Below are 17,547 nucleotides of genomic sequence, written 5' to 3'. Positions count from 1 at the left end.
AAGCTCCTGGTGGCATCTTGAGTCACGGGGCTCAACGCTTTAACAGGTCGTGAAGTCCCCGGTGCAACCCTGACTTTTCCTACGAATAAGCAGGCTTCTTCCTAAGTCCCATCCCAAAGCAGGAAGCCGCCTCAGCGCTCCCGCGTGCGAGCTCGGTGTGACAGAACTCCCTTTCGGCGTCCTCCCATTGGGTGAAAGAGCTTGGCTGGAAGCCCCGCCCAGCCCCGCCGCCCTCGGCTCGCTCCGGCAGGCAGTGCGTCTATCGGTCCCCGCAGTCAGAGCCGCGCACAACGAGAGGGGGGGAACCGGCGGCATGCGCCTGGCTCCCGGGCGGAGCAGAAGGAGCCGCGGCCGGAGCGTTTTCCCGCCGTCCCGGGCTTGCTGTCTTCTTCTGCCACTGCCTGTACCAGCGTGCTGAACCAGGCTGGCGGTAAGGCTTAGAATTTCGGGGCGCTTGGCTCCATCGGTTTGCCCCGTTCTGTTGAGCGCGGGATCCTGAGGCGCCTCCGGAAAGACCAGCAGCCGGGACCTCGTTGCGCAGGTGGGCGAGCGGGCGGGCGTCCTTCCAGGGCGGGCGTCCCAGGCTGCGTTGCCTGAGCCGGCGGAGGCTTTCCCAGTCAGCTCGCTCTGCCGTCCCGGAGCGCGGCAGCACAGGTGGCGCTTGGCTGGGAGGCGCCGGCGAGCCCGGGTTGGTCGGCTGGGGCCGCCCGCCACGAAGGGTTGCCTGGCTCCTGCCTTCCGCCCTCGGGATTGTACCGCCAGACGCGTTTCGCCTGCTCGTGGGGGTGTTTTGTTCTGTTGGGCTTTAAATAAGAAAACAGGATGTGAAAGAGCTGCCCCAAAGTCCCATCCTGAGAGAGGCGGAAATGAAAGCAGATCTGCGGTTCGGGCTTCGGTGGTGAAATGTTTGCCGCCCCGGCGCCTCAGAACTCCCTGAGCGGGCGGCATCAGGTTCTTTCTACGTGCAGGTGGATTTCTTGGTGCTCCCTCCTCCAGGGCGTCTCATTTTAAAAAAAAAATAATGATATAACTTTAAAAGCCTAGGGAGAGGTTACGGGACGTTTTGTACTTTAAAAAAAAAAAAACCCTGGTAGGATCTTGCAGCTGTACCGTTTGTTTCCTTCAGCTGCTTTCTATTGAAGATAAGCGGAATTGAAAGAGAGCCCCAGGACTGTCATGTTTCTCTGTTGGGATGATGAGTGAACCTGGCTTGTGCAGTCCTGAATTTGATCTACTCAGAAGTAAATTGTATTGAATTCACCTGGTTTTTCTTCTGGGTAGTTGCAGATTGCATTGCAATTGAACAGATTTTCTTCTGGCATCCTAAACTTGAGTAGAGTCTGCTTTCTTAGATACATGAAGGGTAATGGATATGAGTGTAGAATGTGTTCATATAAATATGGAGAAAAACAAACTCTATACCAATTATCCCCAGTTCTTGCTTCCAGAATGTTTTGATCTCCAATTCATGTCATATTGAGTACTGAATTTGGCAAATGATCTACACTTTGGAGTCAAGCACCAACTAAAAGGGATGGAGGGAGTACTATTTTCCTTAGCCTAGCATCCATCAGTGTGTTGTGATTTGCACCACATAACTCTTGTCCATCGTTATTGGGTTTGAATTCTGGGAGCTATAACTGCAGCTCATCAAGAGGTTGCAAAGTTGAGGAAAGATGGTTGTTATTTCTTAGATTAATCCTTAATTTACAAATCCTTATATGATTCAAGGTTTATTGTAGAGTTAAAGAGTGAGGCACAGCTTTTCATGTCTTAAAATTACACTGCTTTTAGGCTTTTCCACAATACAGTACTCTTAAGGAGTTATACTGTTGCTGATTGGAAAGACCAGAAGTTAGTAGTAGGACCTGCAGGGAAAATGAGATGTGGTAGATAAGGAATGAAGATAGAAACTGGCTGGGTGTGGAAGGGAAGTCAGAGGCTGTTTACTGGCAGTTGTTGAAGGTTATGAACATATTGTTCCAGTTATGGGTGAAGGAAGACAGTCTAAACAGTATATAAAACCATAAAAGTATCTCCATAATAACATTGTAATAAGAAACATCAATATAATGATAAACAAGCAAAACAAAACATGTTGAGAACACCCTTCTCTACTGCAGGTAGAATGTCTTCTCTATGTTTTCCACACTACATAATACCCTGTTGAGCCTTAAGAAACAGAACTCTTATATTGTACTTTTCAATGTCGTCTTTGACTGTATTCATGCGACATGAAAATCCAAGGTTAATGGAACTCAATTTTGCAAAGCATACTGAACCATAAATTAATCACACGCACTGACTTTGTCCAATATGCTAGGTTAAAATATGGTTAACTAGCTTGTGACTCAGTGCATTATAGTATCACAGCCTTGGTAAATCTTACTATCAGTATGGTCCTATGCCACGGGTATGCTATGAATCACTATGAAACAGTGTGCCTATTTAAGGAGATGTATGCCTGTGCAGTTAAGTGGGGAAGGGACATTAGACTTTGAATTTCTCCTATGAATTCACTTTGGATCCTCCTCCACATAACTCTGTTATATGCAGTTAAGTGCTAGAATAGATCTGTGGGTGACTATTAGTTTAAGTTCTAATGGTCTAGTAACTTCTGCCACATTGCTCTTCTTTTTTGTAAGCATGGTGTGATGTCCCTGTTTCTAGTTTGTATTTTTGCTATTTATTCATTAAAAATAAATTCCAAAAGGGATTGAAAAACCTTATTTAAAAGTTGCATTTTGACTCAAAAGATATATGCATTTTAAATAACGTATTTTTTAAACATTTAACTTGTCGACAACTATGAGGCAAAATTTTGAAAAGGGCAAAATCTGGCAGATAGCTTCCAATTTGTAAATATATCCAAGAAGAATGGATCAGGGCACCATCTACACTTTCTAAAAAATAAAAGTCCTCAAGCATTCTTGCTTTTTTGTACCAAAATGTGCACTTTCCGTACCATATATTCCTTCAAAAAGCTATTATGGCCCTTAGAGGGTCAGCATTTTCAAAACTGCTGGCCTTCTTTCTGTATTATCTCTATAGAAGGCAGGAATATTGTGTATGTTTTGCTGACTTGATTTGGCCAAATGTATTATTAGAGTTTCATCCCACCTTTATATATATATATGTATATGAAGGTGGGATGAAAATATAATAATATTGTTCCAATGTTATATTTATTTGAAATGTCAAGAGAACCAATTATTCCATACACCTGAAGAAAGACTTGATTCTTATCAAAATGTACAGTGGGTACCAGTTACTTCAATAAGAACTATTCACCCTTAAAAAAAAATAAATAAAACTACCAAATAAGGTTAAAGCAGTTGCTTGATTAGGTACTTTTTTTTTAAGACTCAAAGCCACCATTGAAAATAATAAAATGGAATCTGTCAAAAAATGAGGTTTTGTTACTTTTCTTTAAATGATATTAGGTTTTTTACAAGTTTAAAGTTCTTTTTTTTAAATGTAAACTCTTACTGTTTTCCTTCCATCTCTGCTGTTGCCCTTAATGGAGAAAAGTTTACTCAACAAGCTGTGCAGTTGCAATGCTTGCTCAACATCAGACATGTCAATATTTTTGGAGGAGTAACTATATAATACTGTCATACCAATCTGTAATCTTCAGTGTGACTGCCCTGTTTGGTTTATCAGATCTTCAGTATATTCAGCTGATGTTAGGCCTAATTAAAAATGGTGTCTGGTATTATCCTGGCTTTGAATTGTGGATTGCTGTTCATTATTTGTCTAGTTACTTGTATTGTCTGTGGATCTAATCTACACCCAGACATTTAAACATTCAGTTCTTTTCACAAATGAGACCTCTTGCTGTGACTTTTTTTCTTGTATTGATCATCTTTGGACTCACCTCAAACATTTTGTCACTGGGAGAATCCTTGGTGTAAGACTGGTGCTTAGGTGGTATGTTCTTCTCACATATGATTGGTGCCTGTATTTAGATTTTGGCACTTTTTTATAAACTAGCCTTTTTTCAACTGGGGTTCCACAAGATATCACTAGGGGTTCTATAAGAGATTGTGATAGGAAAAAAAATAAAAATCATTTTTTGAACTTTGTGTGCCACGCAATGCTAGCACCCTCAGTGATGGAAATTTTTATATGCTGTGACTCAGCTGCTGGCTTGCCACTTTGTTGTTGTAAACATTGTAAAACGTGGATTGTGTAGGTTAGAATGGAATTGTATTGTGAAGTCTTTATATTTTTTTGCAATTTTTATGCAAGGGTTCCCTGGGACCTGCAAATTATTTCAAGGGTTCTTCCAGGATAAAAAGGCTGAGAAAGGCTGCTACAGACAGTGACAGATAATACATTAACTGGGAGCCATGATGTGCTGCCATGTACACAGATAGTAATGAACCAGAGTTACCCTGGAGTACAGTGTATGACATAGTTCTTGATGACTAAATCCTAAATATATTTATTAGGGAAGAAGGTAGATTAATAGTTTAAATGTGAGATTAGGATTCTGACCTGGTATTCTGACCCTGAAGTCAGCAGCGGTACTTATATATCATTATGGGTTGGTTTTTGTTTTTTAAATTTTTTAACAGTCCTACCATAGCAGTGGAAGGGTTCAAGAGCCATCCAGTAATCATTTTGCATGCAAGTGCAGCAAGTAAGTAAGCTTGATTTATAATTGGCACATAGGCCAATAATCACAGCCAAGAAGCAATTTGAGTGTGGAATCTGAACAACATTCTCATCACTATAGATGGCCGCTCTGAGTCCGTGCTGAATGAGAGCCTTGGGAGCAAAAACATTCTTATTCCAATTATGAGTAGTTGTTGACAGTGTCATTTAGGGTTTTGCATAATGTAAAATTAGCATAATATGAATTAGTGAAATTGAACTTGAGAGGGAAGAGGTGTTTCTTTCCCCCTCCTTCCCTACAAATTATGTATTACCGTACAGCAAGTTCTGAACCTGTTTACAGAACTGTGGTTCCTGTTTATTATATATGAAAATAAGACTTGCAGGGCTGGCTTTCCAGGGATACTAAGCTCTAATTATTGATGCAAAGTATTGTTACTTAGACAGAAAAGGTGATGTAAGTATTCTTTTGCTCTTTCAGGCTGAGCTGCTTGGTAAATGTAGTAAAAAAAATTCCTTGTATGAACAAAAAGATTATAAATAAAATTTATTCAAATGTGTAGAAGCATGGGTCTAGGTATCTATCACAAAGTCCTATCCCACAAATCTTTGTTGTTCAAAACATTAACTTTACAGAAGTTATTTTAGCTAGACTTGATAAGCTGACTTCTCTGACTTGCAGATCATTCAACTATATTAATAAAAATAAAAATAATATACCTCTTTTATCTTGCCCCTACTTTTTTTTCCCTGTACCAGGCCTACTTTTTGATTACAGCCTACCACACAAGTGTACAGCCTTCAGCCCTAAAATGGTTGCCTTCCTCTCCATTAAATGGATATCAGTACGTTTCTAAAGAGTGAAAGAAATCCTAACAGTGCTAAACCATGTAGATATAAAGGTATAAACAGAGAAACAGTTATATGCTGTGTGGTTTGCTTGGCAAATATGTGTGTAGCCTGGACACGAGAGACAAAAAGCATTGAGGAAATGAATATAAATCAAAATATTTCAAGGGAGTGAAACAAGACTGGTTCCCAGATTATATTTTTTTGCCTTAATGTAATATGTGATCCAGCCTCATAGAAGAAACAAAGCCATAATTTGAAACCATGGCTTTTGTGATTCTGGTTTGTTTTAAACATAGCTTGTCAGTGAACACATTTGTTAGAAGTGGTTCTATATATACTTGTTGCCTTTTTAATCCTGCCCCATGCTACTGCTTAACCATGAGGATCCTCCTAAATTTAAATCTGTTGTGTAAAGAATTCTGGTTGGTGCTTGTTGGGAACCAGTAGGTTAAGTGGGTATTCCTTAAGAAATATTGGGATTACATTCCTCTAGGGAGTTATAGAAGATCCCTTTTGGTCTTGCTGCCATGAACAAATCTTTTCCTAATTTTGAACGTTTCTGTTAATTTTAGTAGTGTGACTTGGTGAATCTGAAGAGAAAATAGGCAATTGATATATTGAAAACTAGTGTGTCTTACATAGAAGGTAAGACAGTGAACTGATACCTGGGAAGGGATCCAGGTTCTAGTCACCCTTCAGCCACAGCCCATGGCCACTCATTTTCTCTCAGCCATACTATCTTACAAGGTTTCTGTTGTGAGAAAAAAATAGGAGGAGGGAATGTTGTGTACACTGAGTTCCCAAATGAAATGGTATATAAATCGAATGAATAACGAATGGAGTTTAGAAACAAGAATAAACATAAAGCTTATTGTTCAGTTTGAAAACTCCTCTGAAGTTAGCTTTTCTCAATATTAAATCATAATCCTGTTAGTAAAACTGTTTCTACTTGGATGCAGGTTTCACTCTTTAAAAATGTTTTTAGATTTCTTCAACTGAAATAACTTATTTAAACCACTCATTCTGATTACTAGAAGGTATACTTGGATAGGCCCAGGGCTTCTCTTCGACGTGTCCTTCTACCCAGATCTCACTGTTCTTTCTCTTCTTGGTTGACAGATGGAGAAACATCATCCTTCTCCATGCTATACATCCTCCTTTACTATGTGGCTGAGAGGAGATACTTTTATCATTGTTTGAGTGACAGGTTCCATTTACACAGTCATTGTAATTAAGCTTCCCATGCTTAATTGAACAGACTATTAAAATAAAGCCTTCACGTTTACTTCATCTTGACATAGAGCTAGAAGGTGTTATGTCCATGCCTCTGTTCAGTACAGAAATCAAAAGTGAAGCATCCTAGACAAATGGCTGGTTAGTTCGAACACTTCCAGTGAAGGGGAGCTCGCCAGATCTCTGGGTAGTTGGTTCTACTGTAAAGCTACTCTTACTGTCAGGAAGTTTTTTCTAACATTTGTCCTCCTGTAACTTAAACATTCACGATGGGTCTTTTTGCCTTTTTTTTTTTTTGGAAATAAGCAAAAAGGTTTGATATCCCTGAAGCAGAGATAATTATGTAATAAATGACTCTCTGTTTTTGCCTATTTGTAGTGAGGCATAAATGTATTTATCTCCTTGGCATAGTGTTCGAGCAAAACAAAATACCAGGGTTTTACTGAAATAGCATCCTTCAAATGCATGATAGTGGCAAGACTGAATCTATGGTATGAAAAGTTGGAGATATTAACCCCTTCTAGAACTGCTCTGGTCTGTACCCCCTAGTTTTGCTCCTTACTTTGCTATACAGTTTGGTAGTTCATACTGCTGCTACCTTTCATCTAGACAGTGGTTCACTGGCATCCTTGCCCTAATGTGGCATTTAAAAGAGCCAGGGCTCCACAACTTGTATTGTTTTTCTGGCAAATTGAAAAAAGAGAAATGAAAAATAAATTATATAGTAACATCTGCTGGCCCTGTAGTGTAGCAGTGTGGGCAAGGAATCAACCCCTTCCTCTCCCTCACCTCCCCAAAAGAAATCAATCTCACAAGAAAAAAATAAAATCAAGTTTCGTTTTTCTAAAAAAAAAGGGAAAGAAATAAAAATCCCTTTTTGGATTTAAGTAGTTATAAATAAAACAATAGTAAAAGAGATGAAAATATAGAGTTGTTCAACTCACAGATACAGTAGTGATTTAAAAAGGATCTCCCACAGAAAAATATAAAGGAAAATATAAGGCTCTGAAGCTTGTCTATTGTTTGTTTGTTTGGAGTGTCCTCCCATCTTTTTGAAGTTCCTTTTACCAGAGGCTCAGGAGCCCTGTTACTCAGCTGCTTGATTTTCTCCCTTCCTTTGGAGAACCGTCTGCACTTTCCAAAACAACAAAAGCTCTTCTGCCTGCAGACAGAGGGGTTGAAGAAAAATCTCCCTTTTACTATATGGAAAGAAAGTATTTCTTCCTCATAAAGATGTAGATCCAGATTAGATGCCATCTGGCTGTCAGTAGGCATGTGAGCAAGGGCATGCCTGTCCATGCACTGCACATTAGGACTTATTTCTTCATATTTATCCCCTTGTTGGGGAATATCTTTTTATACTTGCAGGGGGAACTACTAAAATATAATTATGGAGCTTCAAGAAAATTCTGCATAGATTGGAGTCACACACTGTGCTAGGTCATGATTTTTTAACTTTGATGTCTTGAACAAGCCAAGATAGTCACACATAAATATTAAAACACATAGTGGAGTCACCCATTATGCTAAACCAAAGCAAGCCGACTACATTATGACTTAGCCATAAAAATACATGTGGTCATTGTACCTTAAAAACCTATCATTCACACATAACTTAATAGGTTCTGGAAATTGATAAAAGAAATTCTGTGTATGCAGAATTTATCTGGTTCTGCATCTACCTTTCACTAGACCCTAAACATTATTGTTAAGGGTCATTTGAGGGATTTATGCCTCCCCAAAGGCTGCTTTGGTTATACCAAGGGAATAATATTATGGACAATTGGTCATTGGACTTCTGCCATTATGTTTACTTTGGCCATTTGGGTATGGAAATGCAAACCAATCCTCTTGAAATTATCTAAGAAGGTAGCTGATTTTTTTCATTTATTTCTATAAAAACTTTGATAACCCAGATTAATGTCTATGAATTCATATATTAAGGGGCCAGTGTACTAATGTTTCTCAGCAGCATTATTAGTCTGCGTGCAAAGAAAGAGTTGAGTTAGAAAAAACATAGGTGATGGCTAGAAAATAGTGAATTTGATTATTTTAACTGGGTGACTAAGGTTTCTCATCTAGTTTTATCCTATAATTTCCTCTTGACTTTCCAAGGGCAAATGATTCTTGTGAGATGTTACTGGGTGTGAAACGCTAACTTTTTGCCATGCATCTGTTAACCGGCTACTGGTGTGCTATGGGGGAATAATATTGAGTTTAAATAATGTTAGTTGTGTCTGTAAGAGTTATGGAGGAGCAAAGTACAGATGAGATTGGGTGCAGTTTCAAACATAACCTTGATTTTTATGGCCTTAGGAACTAGATGTGGCATAAAGTTCAGTGTCTGATAATAGTCAGAATATCAGTTAAAGCACACAACGTGAGCAAAATTTCCTGTAAAATTCAGAAACAAAACTCAAGATGAATTTTAGGAATATTGGAAATTAGTAGATACATGTTGAAGAGCTTTCAGAGAATTCAAATGTAAAAGTATTTGTTTATATACCACATGCTAAAGTTTTGAAATTCACTGTTGCAAGTTACAGTGATGGTTTTAAAAAGAGGTATACAAATTTCCTCAAAGGTGAAGCTTTCAATGTATGCCTTATGTTACCTGTATCTGAAGTAGGATGCCTCTGAATACTAGAGGATGGAAAACTCAAGTGTGTGAGTACTGTTGCACTTATGTTTGTGGACTATCAGGGACCATCTGATCAACTGTTGAAGGAAATGCGTGTTGGACTAAATGGACCTTGTCTGATCTAATATATTATGTTCTTCTGCTTTAAATTCTAAAAATACTGTGAAGAGACTTTGAAGCTTCTCTGTGTGTACTTAAAAAAACAACATATTTTTCTTCCAAAGAAAAACATTTCAGGAACACATTCTGACCACCTGCTCTCTTCTGTTTAATGTTGACAGTATCTTTTATATTTGAAACAGAAAAATAGGACGCGCCGCCCCCCCCCCCGGATTTTGATAAATCATATAATGAACATTTTCTTAAATATATTCAAGTATATCTTGAAACAGCAGTCTCCCATAATGGTTATTATATGGGTTTAATTTACAAAACAAACTATTCAGAAGCAAGTTCCACTGAATTCCATTGAGCTTTCTCTATATAAGCGAGTATCAAATTGCAATCAAAGCTGGCAGTATTGGATTGCAGCCAGATATTTATTGATTGTGAATAAGCATTCCGAGCAAATATTTTGATATTTCATTACCCTGTAGCTTGTTATGAAACCTGAATGTACTGTTTGCTTGTGTTCTGCCCAGCCTCCACCCAGTACTGTGGCTTAAGTTTCATTCATTTTAATAGGTGTGATTTGAAACAGCATTTAAATAGCAGTCAAAGAGAATAATTACATTAATTATTCTATAAATGGATGTTCAAAAAGTAATCTGTAATAAGATGAATTCAATTACTGTAGTGTTGAGTGGGATGAGTATGCTCTAGAAAGAGAATGGTGAAAGTTTTTTTAATGTGTTTTTCTGAAAACTATCACCAAAGGTCCAGGCTTTAGGATGCCTAATTGGGGGTAAGATAGGTGATGGCTGTTACCCTACAAAGAAACAACAGACATTTATGTAAAAAAAAAGAAAAAGGAAATACTATCAGTTGAAAAGTGGGCAGCTGTTGCTCCTACAGACTGCCAGGAATTGTAAGCACTGGAACCTGTTATGTATCAGTATTTATCTGATAAATAGGAGATTTATTTTATTTTATTTATTTTATTTTATTTATTTATGATAAATAGGAGAGAGAGAATCTCTCCTAGCAGATTCTGGAAAACACAATAGGTCTTCAAAGAAAGGCTGAAAAGGGGAGGATATCTTGCCATTTCTCTTTTTATTTCTAGGTTGTCCCTTTTGAGAAATGGGTAGATTTGAGAGATTTCTCTATTAGAGAATTTTAGCTATTTTGTGAAGTGTCTGCTGTGGCTTTCATATGTGCCAGTGAGTGTTGAGGAATTAATTGTTGACATTCCAAGCAAGGAAAAGATAGTTATTTTGCTTGACATGTCATGTCAGCTTTACCTTAAATACGTAAACACTTTACTTCGTGGTTTTGTAACATTTTTATGGGTGAATACTGAGATCACCTATAATTAAATGAATATTTTCCTGTCTTTACAGATTCTTTGAGGCAGTATAACTAGCATACAAGGTTTTGAAGCAAGAGAAGTAATATACTTTACTCCCCACCCCACTCCAAAGATGTCTAATGTCTAAATGTACTGCAGTGAAGTTAACAGGAAAGGACAGCTTCTGATTTTCAAATGATTCTGATCTCCAGATACTTGAGATAAAACAGATGATTCTGATAATCCAAAGGCATATTGGGGAACATGGAGACAGGGTGTGTTGGCTGGGGTTGCACTCTATACTGGATTCAACTTTGAATCTAGATAGCCAGGAGAGTAGTATGGCAGCTATATCTATCCTGGAGATGTCAAATCTGGTCACAGGGACAAATGTTTAATTGTTTCTAATGTAATAGCAGGATATGAATTTAAAGTCCAGAGTACAAAAATGTTTTTCTCTGGTTTTTCCATCAGTGAAATGTACCCTACTTCTTAATTTCTGAATGTGATTAATTGCTTTATGGAACAAGTATGGCTGCTGGTTTATGATGTTTGGGTTAAAAAGTTCCTTTGGAAGTCTCATATGTATTTCTGATAAGGGGAAATGATGTAAAACAAACTTGAACTCAGAACAAAGTATCCTGGGCCATTCTGTTCTCAGACCAAATTATCAAAGACAATGAAAAGATAGCAAATTTTGGTATTTTTAAAGGAACTCAGGGTGTGTTCCCAAAAGACTGGAATACTTGCATATTCATGGTGAATTCTTTTGGAAAGCTATGAGATAAAATATTCCTACACCATCTATATCCCCCGCCCTTCCAAGATGTTTAAAGGTAGTATTGCTATTGTATTTGACTTGGTAAAAAGGCAATGCCTAATGTCAAGCTGCCTACTCAGTCTTTATTAAATGTTTCCAGTGTTTATTAAATATCTTCAAGGTAACTGACTTTATATGAAACTGGCTTCTTAACTTGAACAACAGGCTCTTTCAAGAGTTGTAGAAATATGTATTTAAAATGAATTATATCAAAGCTAAATTCAAGGTATAGCTTAATCTGAAGTAATATATAGGAGCCTTCTACTGCTGTTTGGCAAAGCTATTTTCCATGTACTTTTTAATCTAGGTTTCATGTTGTGCTAAATCAAGGTACAGTGAGTATGACTAGAGTTCATACATAATGACAGAATGGATGATTAGGACATTTGCTCTCAAGTCCTTAACACAGTTAAGGTCACAGATTTCATGAAGCAAAAACTCTGTATTACTTTACGTGCTTCCTTTACCTTTCCAAATCCAGCATAACTTTACTTGAAACCTAATTTTATTTCAAAATACAATGCAAGATAAATTGAAATGCAGCAGATCTTATCAAAGCACCAGATATTGATATAGACATTAATTCTAAGACAACTGTAATTTGAACATTAACGGTATTATCATGAATAGAGATTACTAGCTTAATATTCATATTAAAGTTTTTTTTCTGTTTTGCTATAACAGTTGTAGCAAAGGGAGGAGAAAGGGGGTAATGGGTTGCCTCTTACCAGCATCCACAGCAGACTGCTAAATCCTTTCCTGTGATCTCCACCTTCACCCTCCATCCTTTATCTGAATTTTAAGATGAAAGAGTTCCACCCAGGGAGGTGTTTAAAGCTGCAGCCACCTATTAAGTGGGGAGATGTTCCTGTCCCTTAGAATCTGGATGGGTCAGAATAGAAAATGCCCCTTCCCCAGGAATCAACTTTTAAATTAATGGTTCCAGTTTACCCTTTTCAACCGGGGTTGCCAGGCTCAAGCAGTTTGGGGACATTTGCTGCTAAATGATTGGAGTAATCAAGAAAAGAAGGGTTTCTGTTTTATTAAAAGCAAAAAAGTAGGAATTTCAAAGCCCACTATAAGCATAATCAGCTAATGAGGCTAAGATTTGCATTCAAAACCTAGCACTCAGTAATCTGTAAACAGTCTGAGCAAACAAAGTGATACAGAAACTGAGGATTGGAGCAGATATAGAAACATCACTTAAACTCAAGTTTACAACACTGAGTAGAATTAATTTTTTTTCACATGACTACAGTAAATTAAATGTTCCCTGCTAACTTTACTGGTTCCCATTCTCCTAGGGTTTTATAGGCTTGTGACCTGAGTCCTTGGGCCAAGTAGCTTCTTTAAATCTCTGCTTCCTGCAGGGGCCCACAGCCAAAACTGTCTGAGAATAAAGAAACTTTTAACTTCCTCTCCCACTGAATTCTGCTTCCCTTGCCAGACAGGACAGACTGTATTTCAGAATATTTCAAAGTCCCCCAGATAGCCAGCAGCATAATTAAGAGCCCCCTTAATCCACTGCAACAGTATATACAAAACTTTTTGTAATAATTTCCATTTCTTCCATTATAGTCAACTGTGATTTTGTTCATGGGAAAAACATGACTGTATTCATTTTAATTGGTTTCCAAAATTCTGTGAAAGTATTTTGGAGTTTTACAGCATCATGAGTAGGTAACCTCATGGCTACATGGGACAGGGGCACATTTAGAATTTTGAGAAAATGGACAACCATAGTGGGCCAGTCATAAAACACCCACTTAACAGAAGTCAGGACTCTTGTTCCTTTGTTGCCCACCAGTGAGTTCTGTAATCACTACAGTACAAGGATATCTTCAGATGCATTCTACATGGTACATCTGTACAATATTCATATAATGTTACTTGATGAATAATCAAATTATTATAATTGTATCATATTAATTATTTTAGTATTTTATTTTTATTTTGTAATTAATGTAATTAATACATAATTATATATAGATATTTAATTAATTATCAGTTGATTAATTAATTTTAATGATTAATTGGTTAAGAAAAGTTTGCAGAACCTGCCTGTGTGAATTTATTTCCATCGGGCAAAAACTTTTTGGATGTGAGATTTTATCACTAGTGGTAGGCAAAAAAGGAACAAGAGTGGAAGACAGGTTCACATTCTGGAGTTTCAGAAGCCATCTCAGTGGTGCTCAAAGGCATTTTGCAAATATATAGAATGATGGAGGATGGTATTTTGTTTTGCAGCAAGTGAGCTGCAAATGCTTTTTAATGATTTTATTATTTAATGCTTTACTGCTTTTATTAAAATAATCAGTCTTTTTTTAAAAAATCAGCTGGGCGGAAACCTGGTCAGCATTAAGAGAGTTATCTAGGGGTATGTTGGCATCTGTAGACCCATGTTGCTTTCCCCTATTAACTTATGTTATTAACTTGAAAGACTATATTTGCATAATTTATGTATTTGTTTATCATATTTATATGTCACCCATCTCACAAGATGTGACAAATACTATTTTGGCTGTTGGCTTTACTTCCAGAAGGGGGAGCTGTCTTTTGCTTACCCATATAATTATGTTAGTATACTTACTGATTCCCACTTCATTATTACTTTGAAGGCAATAATTAGAGACATAGTATAAATTATTTAAAGAATCTGACATTTCCTGTGTTTTGCATTTTGCATCATACATTCACTTGCCACTTTAAAATCTAGAGGCATAACAGGATGTAATTTCTAATTGGCCTAGTATTATTTCACATTATGTGACAGAATTTCTCTTCTCTTCTTTTTTTAAGCTACTGATCTTCCCCTACATAATGTTTGATTTTTGGACATGTAGTTACTTTTATAGTGACACAAAAGATTAGGTTAACAGTATCTGTTATGAAATGGGAGAACTTAAAAAAAAATTACACAGATTTTCAGAGTTAGCCTGTATGGTATTTACCAGATGATAGTATAATTTGTTGACGTTGTCTTTACAACCTACCTGTTTTGAAATAGAACTTGCAATTAGTCTTTCCATTTTAAAAGTTATGGTTGCTCTACTAATGCATCCATATATAAACTCTTCCCAACTGACCTTGTTTGTCAAGATCTTATTAAATTACTCAAAACCATGGATTACATTCCAGGAGCAAATGCGTGCACTATGGGTGTTTGTGAGCTACTATGTTTTTAGGCAAAATTCAAAGAATTACGGTAGAACTAGATACTGCCCTCCATAGGATGAAACTGCTACTCTTATTCAGGTGAACAATAACAAACGGCCATGAGTCATATGATTTTTGCTAGCATATAAATTAAATAAGTCTCTATTCAGAAAAACTAAACACAGTTAGCAAGTAATGCTACCTTAGAGTACTGCTCTCATGTGCTCTGACTAAGGTTATATCAGATTGATACCTGTCATATTTTGCCTTACTGTGCTTATGATCATTTCACCAGCCAACTTGTTTTCAGATTGTGTGTCTGAAACATGTTGATGCACAATTCCATGTATTGATGGAATACCAAAACAATTATTGATGCCAAAGAAAGGGTTTAACCACAGTGTTTAGGTTTTAATTTCAAGATGAACCACTTTAGATGCCAGCCTTGAGGACATGCACATTAAGGATGTTTAGTCCATCACTTTAACTCAAGGATTCCTAATATTCAGCATGTGGTAGTGAGGCTGTTTTCATATGGTCAGAAATGAACAGAGGAGCAATTCACAATTATTCTTCTCAACCAATTTTTTAGATATCATTCCCAAAGGTCAACTTCATTCTATGGTTATTGGCCAGATTCAATCATATTGGGTTGCTGCTTTTGTTTTTATCCTTAATGAGATTCTTCCCCCATTCCTCTTTTTATTAATTTATATATACATACAAACACTCACACATTTCAAAATGTGGCATTCTCCTGAGTCACATCTGGATGGTAAGTTTTTTGACCACATGAAGACTGACCTTTTGATAATTAATTTTTATTAATATGTTCTTGTGTATAATACATCTTCATATCTATTATCTGGATTATAGATCAGGATCAGAAATTCTTTATATCCTGCACAATATGAAGATTTTTTCTTCTATTTTTAAATATTTTTAGAAAGAAAAATAATTGCTCATAAACACAGTACCTGCTTCTCTGTGCAGATTCACAGTGATGCTATCAGAAGGCTTATATATTTATTTTGCAGGAATGCAGTTTGAGTTTATTACGGGCTGTGCCATTATTATCAGCATGGCTGTAGGTGGGTTTTTTTATTTGTATCTGTAATGAACTTATTAATATCAGGTTCAGCTATTATTACTTGCTTTTTATGAAATCATTTAGGAGTTGAAGCAGCTTAAGAGCCTAATAACGTTGTTAATGTGAACATGACCAGTAATTAATATTTGTACTTTCTCCCCCCTCCAACAAATATATAGAGCTAGTTTGGTAACTTGGCTTTGAAATAGTTAATAGTAATTGACTGTTGATTTATCATACCCATGATCTATAAAACCTTGTTCAGTTACAATTTCTGTTTTTGCCATAACTGGTAATTAATTCAAAGTTATCAAAGTTGGCTAAGAAGTGCTTAAGAAGTTCTGTGTAACTACTTCATGATTGAGGGTGTTGAGAATGAAAGGTTGCACTTTGTATTTGAGAAGCTGTATTGATCTACAGCTGTTAAGACTCAGGGGCATAAAGGTTTTGTTACCTAGGATTATTTTAATTTGGCTTAATGTACCATCTTGATCCTTAAATAACATTAATTTTATTTTGCCTGTTACTGACTTTCATCTTATACATATAAGATGCTTAAAATTAGTCCAAGTGACAGCTTCACTTAATTCTGTACTGGGAAACAAGTTGGGTGATTGCAGCATGGAGTTAAATGGCTGCAGTTTATGAGCTTAGTTCTCTGTCCACTTTCTTATTCAAAGCTTTATTATAAATTTTTGGAGTGTTTTGTTGCAGCAGAAAACAGTGAGCTCCTTATAAAGTGCTGTCAACTATAAAAAAAACAGAAAAAATGACTTATTTTCATGATGTGACAATTATCTTCTATCTCTGAGATTAGCAGCAGTCTCAAACATTTTATAACATCTTGTTCTGAGAAACAGAACCTCTAACAAAGTAGTTACACAGAACTTCTTAAGCACTGAAAACAAATAATAGAATGTTATTTTCAGCAACAATTGCTCAGCAAAATTCTGAGGTTCAATTAATAAAGTACACTGAACTGCTAAAATAATTGAACTGGTTGAATTGGTAAAGTGAGAGTTGAAATTAGCAAGATTTTAGTACAGTAAACGCTGCAAGATAACAAGTCTGTAGCTAGTTAAGCTAACCTTTATCTTCTGTTTGCATTATACAAGAATGTGCACAGTACCTGCAGGTATAAAAGCCTTACAGGGTGTATAGACAATGGAGCTGGATGACAAAATGAGCTTGGTTATAATTTCATAAGGTTTTTGAATTCTGATTGAGATGAAATCAAGGGGAAATGCAGTTGACACTGAAAGAGGAAACGTGAGTCATTTTTTTCCATTCAAGATTCAGTGGAAGGGAAGAATTTACTGCCTTCCTGATGATAGATACTTATCTTTTAAAAGTAATGTAATCTGAAAAATGTGTGCATGCACATTTAGAACCAAACAAACCATATAGTGGCTTAATATAAATTGCAGACTCAGCTTTGTCCCTTTTCACAGTAAAATGTGCTATGTATAAATTATTATGGTTCATTTCTAGTACTGGCTGGTTTATAGCCCTCATCACACCATGTGGCCTGCCAAGCAATCTTGTGCGGTCCATCAGCATTATTTGACAACTTAACAAATCCACTGCCATACACACACACACACACACACCCCTATGTCATTTTATTTTCTCTGTTCTTTTCTCTGGATAAGTAGAGAAGAATCTGGAAATATGAGCTGGAAATA

The 17,547-nt window shown here is 36.8% G+C and overlaps 1 protein-coding gene across 14 annotated transcripts in view; it reads left to right on the top strand.

Annotated features, from left to right (window-relative positions):
- Positions 1-250: 250 nt before the first annotated feature.
- The window catches only part of LOC103058722 (F-actin-monooxygenase MICAL2), an 86,143-nt gene continuing 68,846 nt past the window's right edge, over positions 251-17,547 (top strand). For 6 of the 14 annotated variants that reach the window (XM_088145923.1, XM_088145922.1, XM_088145921.1 and 3 more), the window contains exon 1: positions 251-430. The gene's annotated coding sequence lies outside the window, so the exon portion shown is untranslated. Of the gene's footprint in view, positions 542-17,547 lie in introns of all 14 variants that reach the window. The other 8 variants (XM_088145920.1, XM_088145914.1, XM_088145918.1 and 5 more) reach the window with 3 other exon arrangements.

Source organism: Python bivittatus, unplaced genomic scaffold (genome assembly GCF_059951505.1).
Source record: "Python bivittatus isolate LINGU-HERP-01145 unplaced genomic scaffold, Pbiv_v1 ctg000480_np1212, whole genome shotgun sequence".
NCBI classification, from domain to species: Eukaryota; Metazoa; Chordata; class Lepidosauria; order Squamata; family Pythonidae; genus Python; species Python bivittatus.
This window is presented reverse-complemented; position numbering and strand designations above follow the sequence as displayed.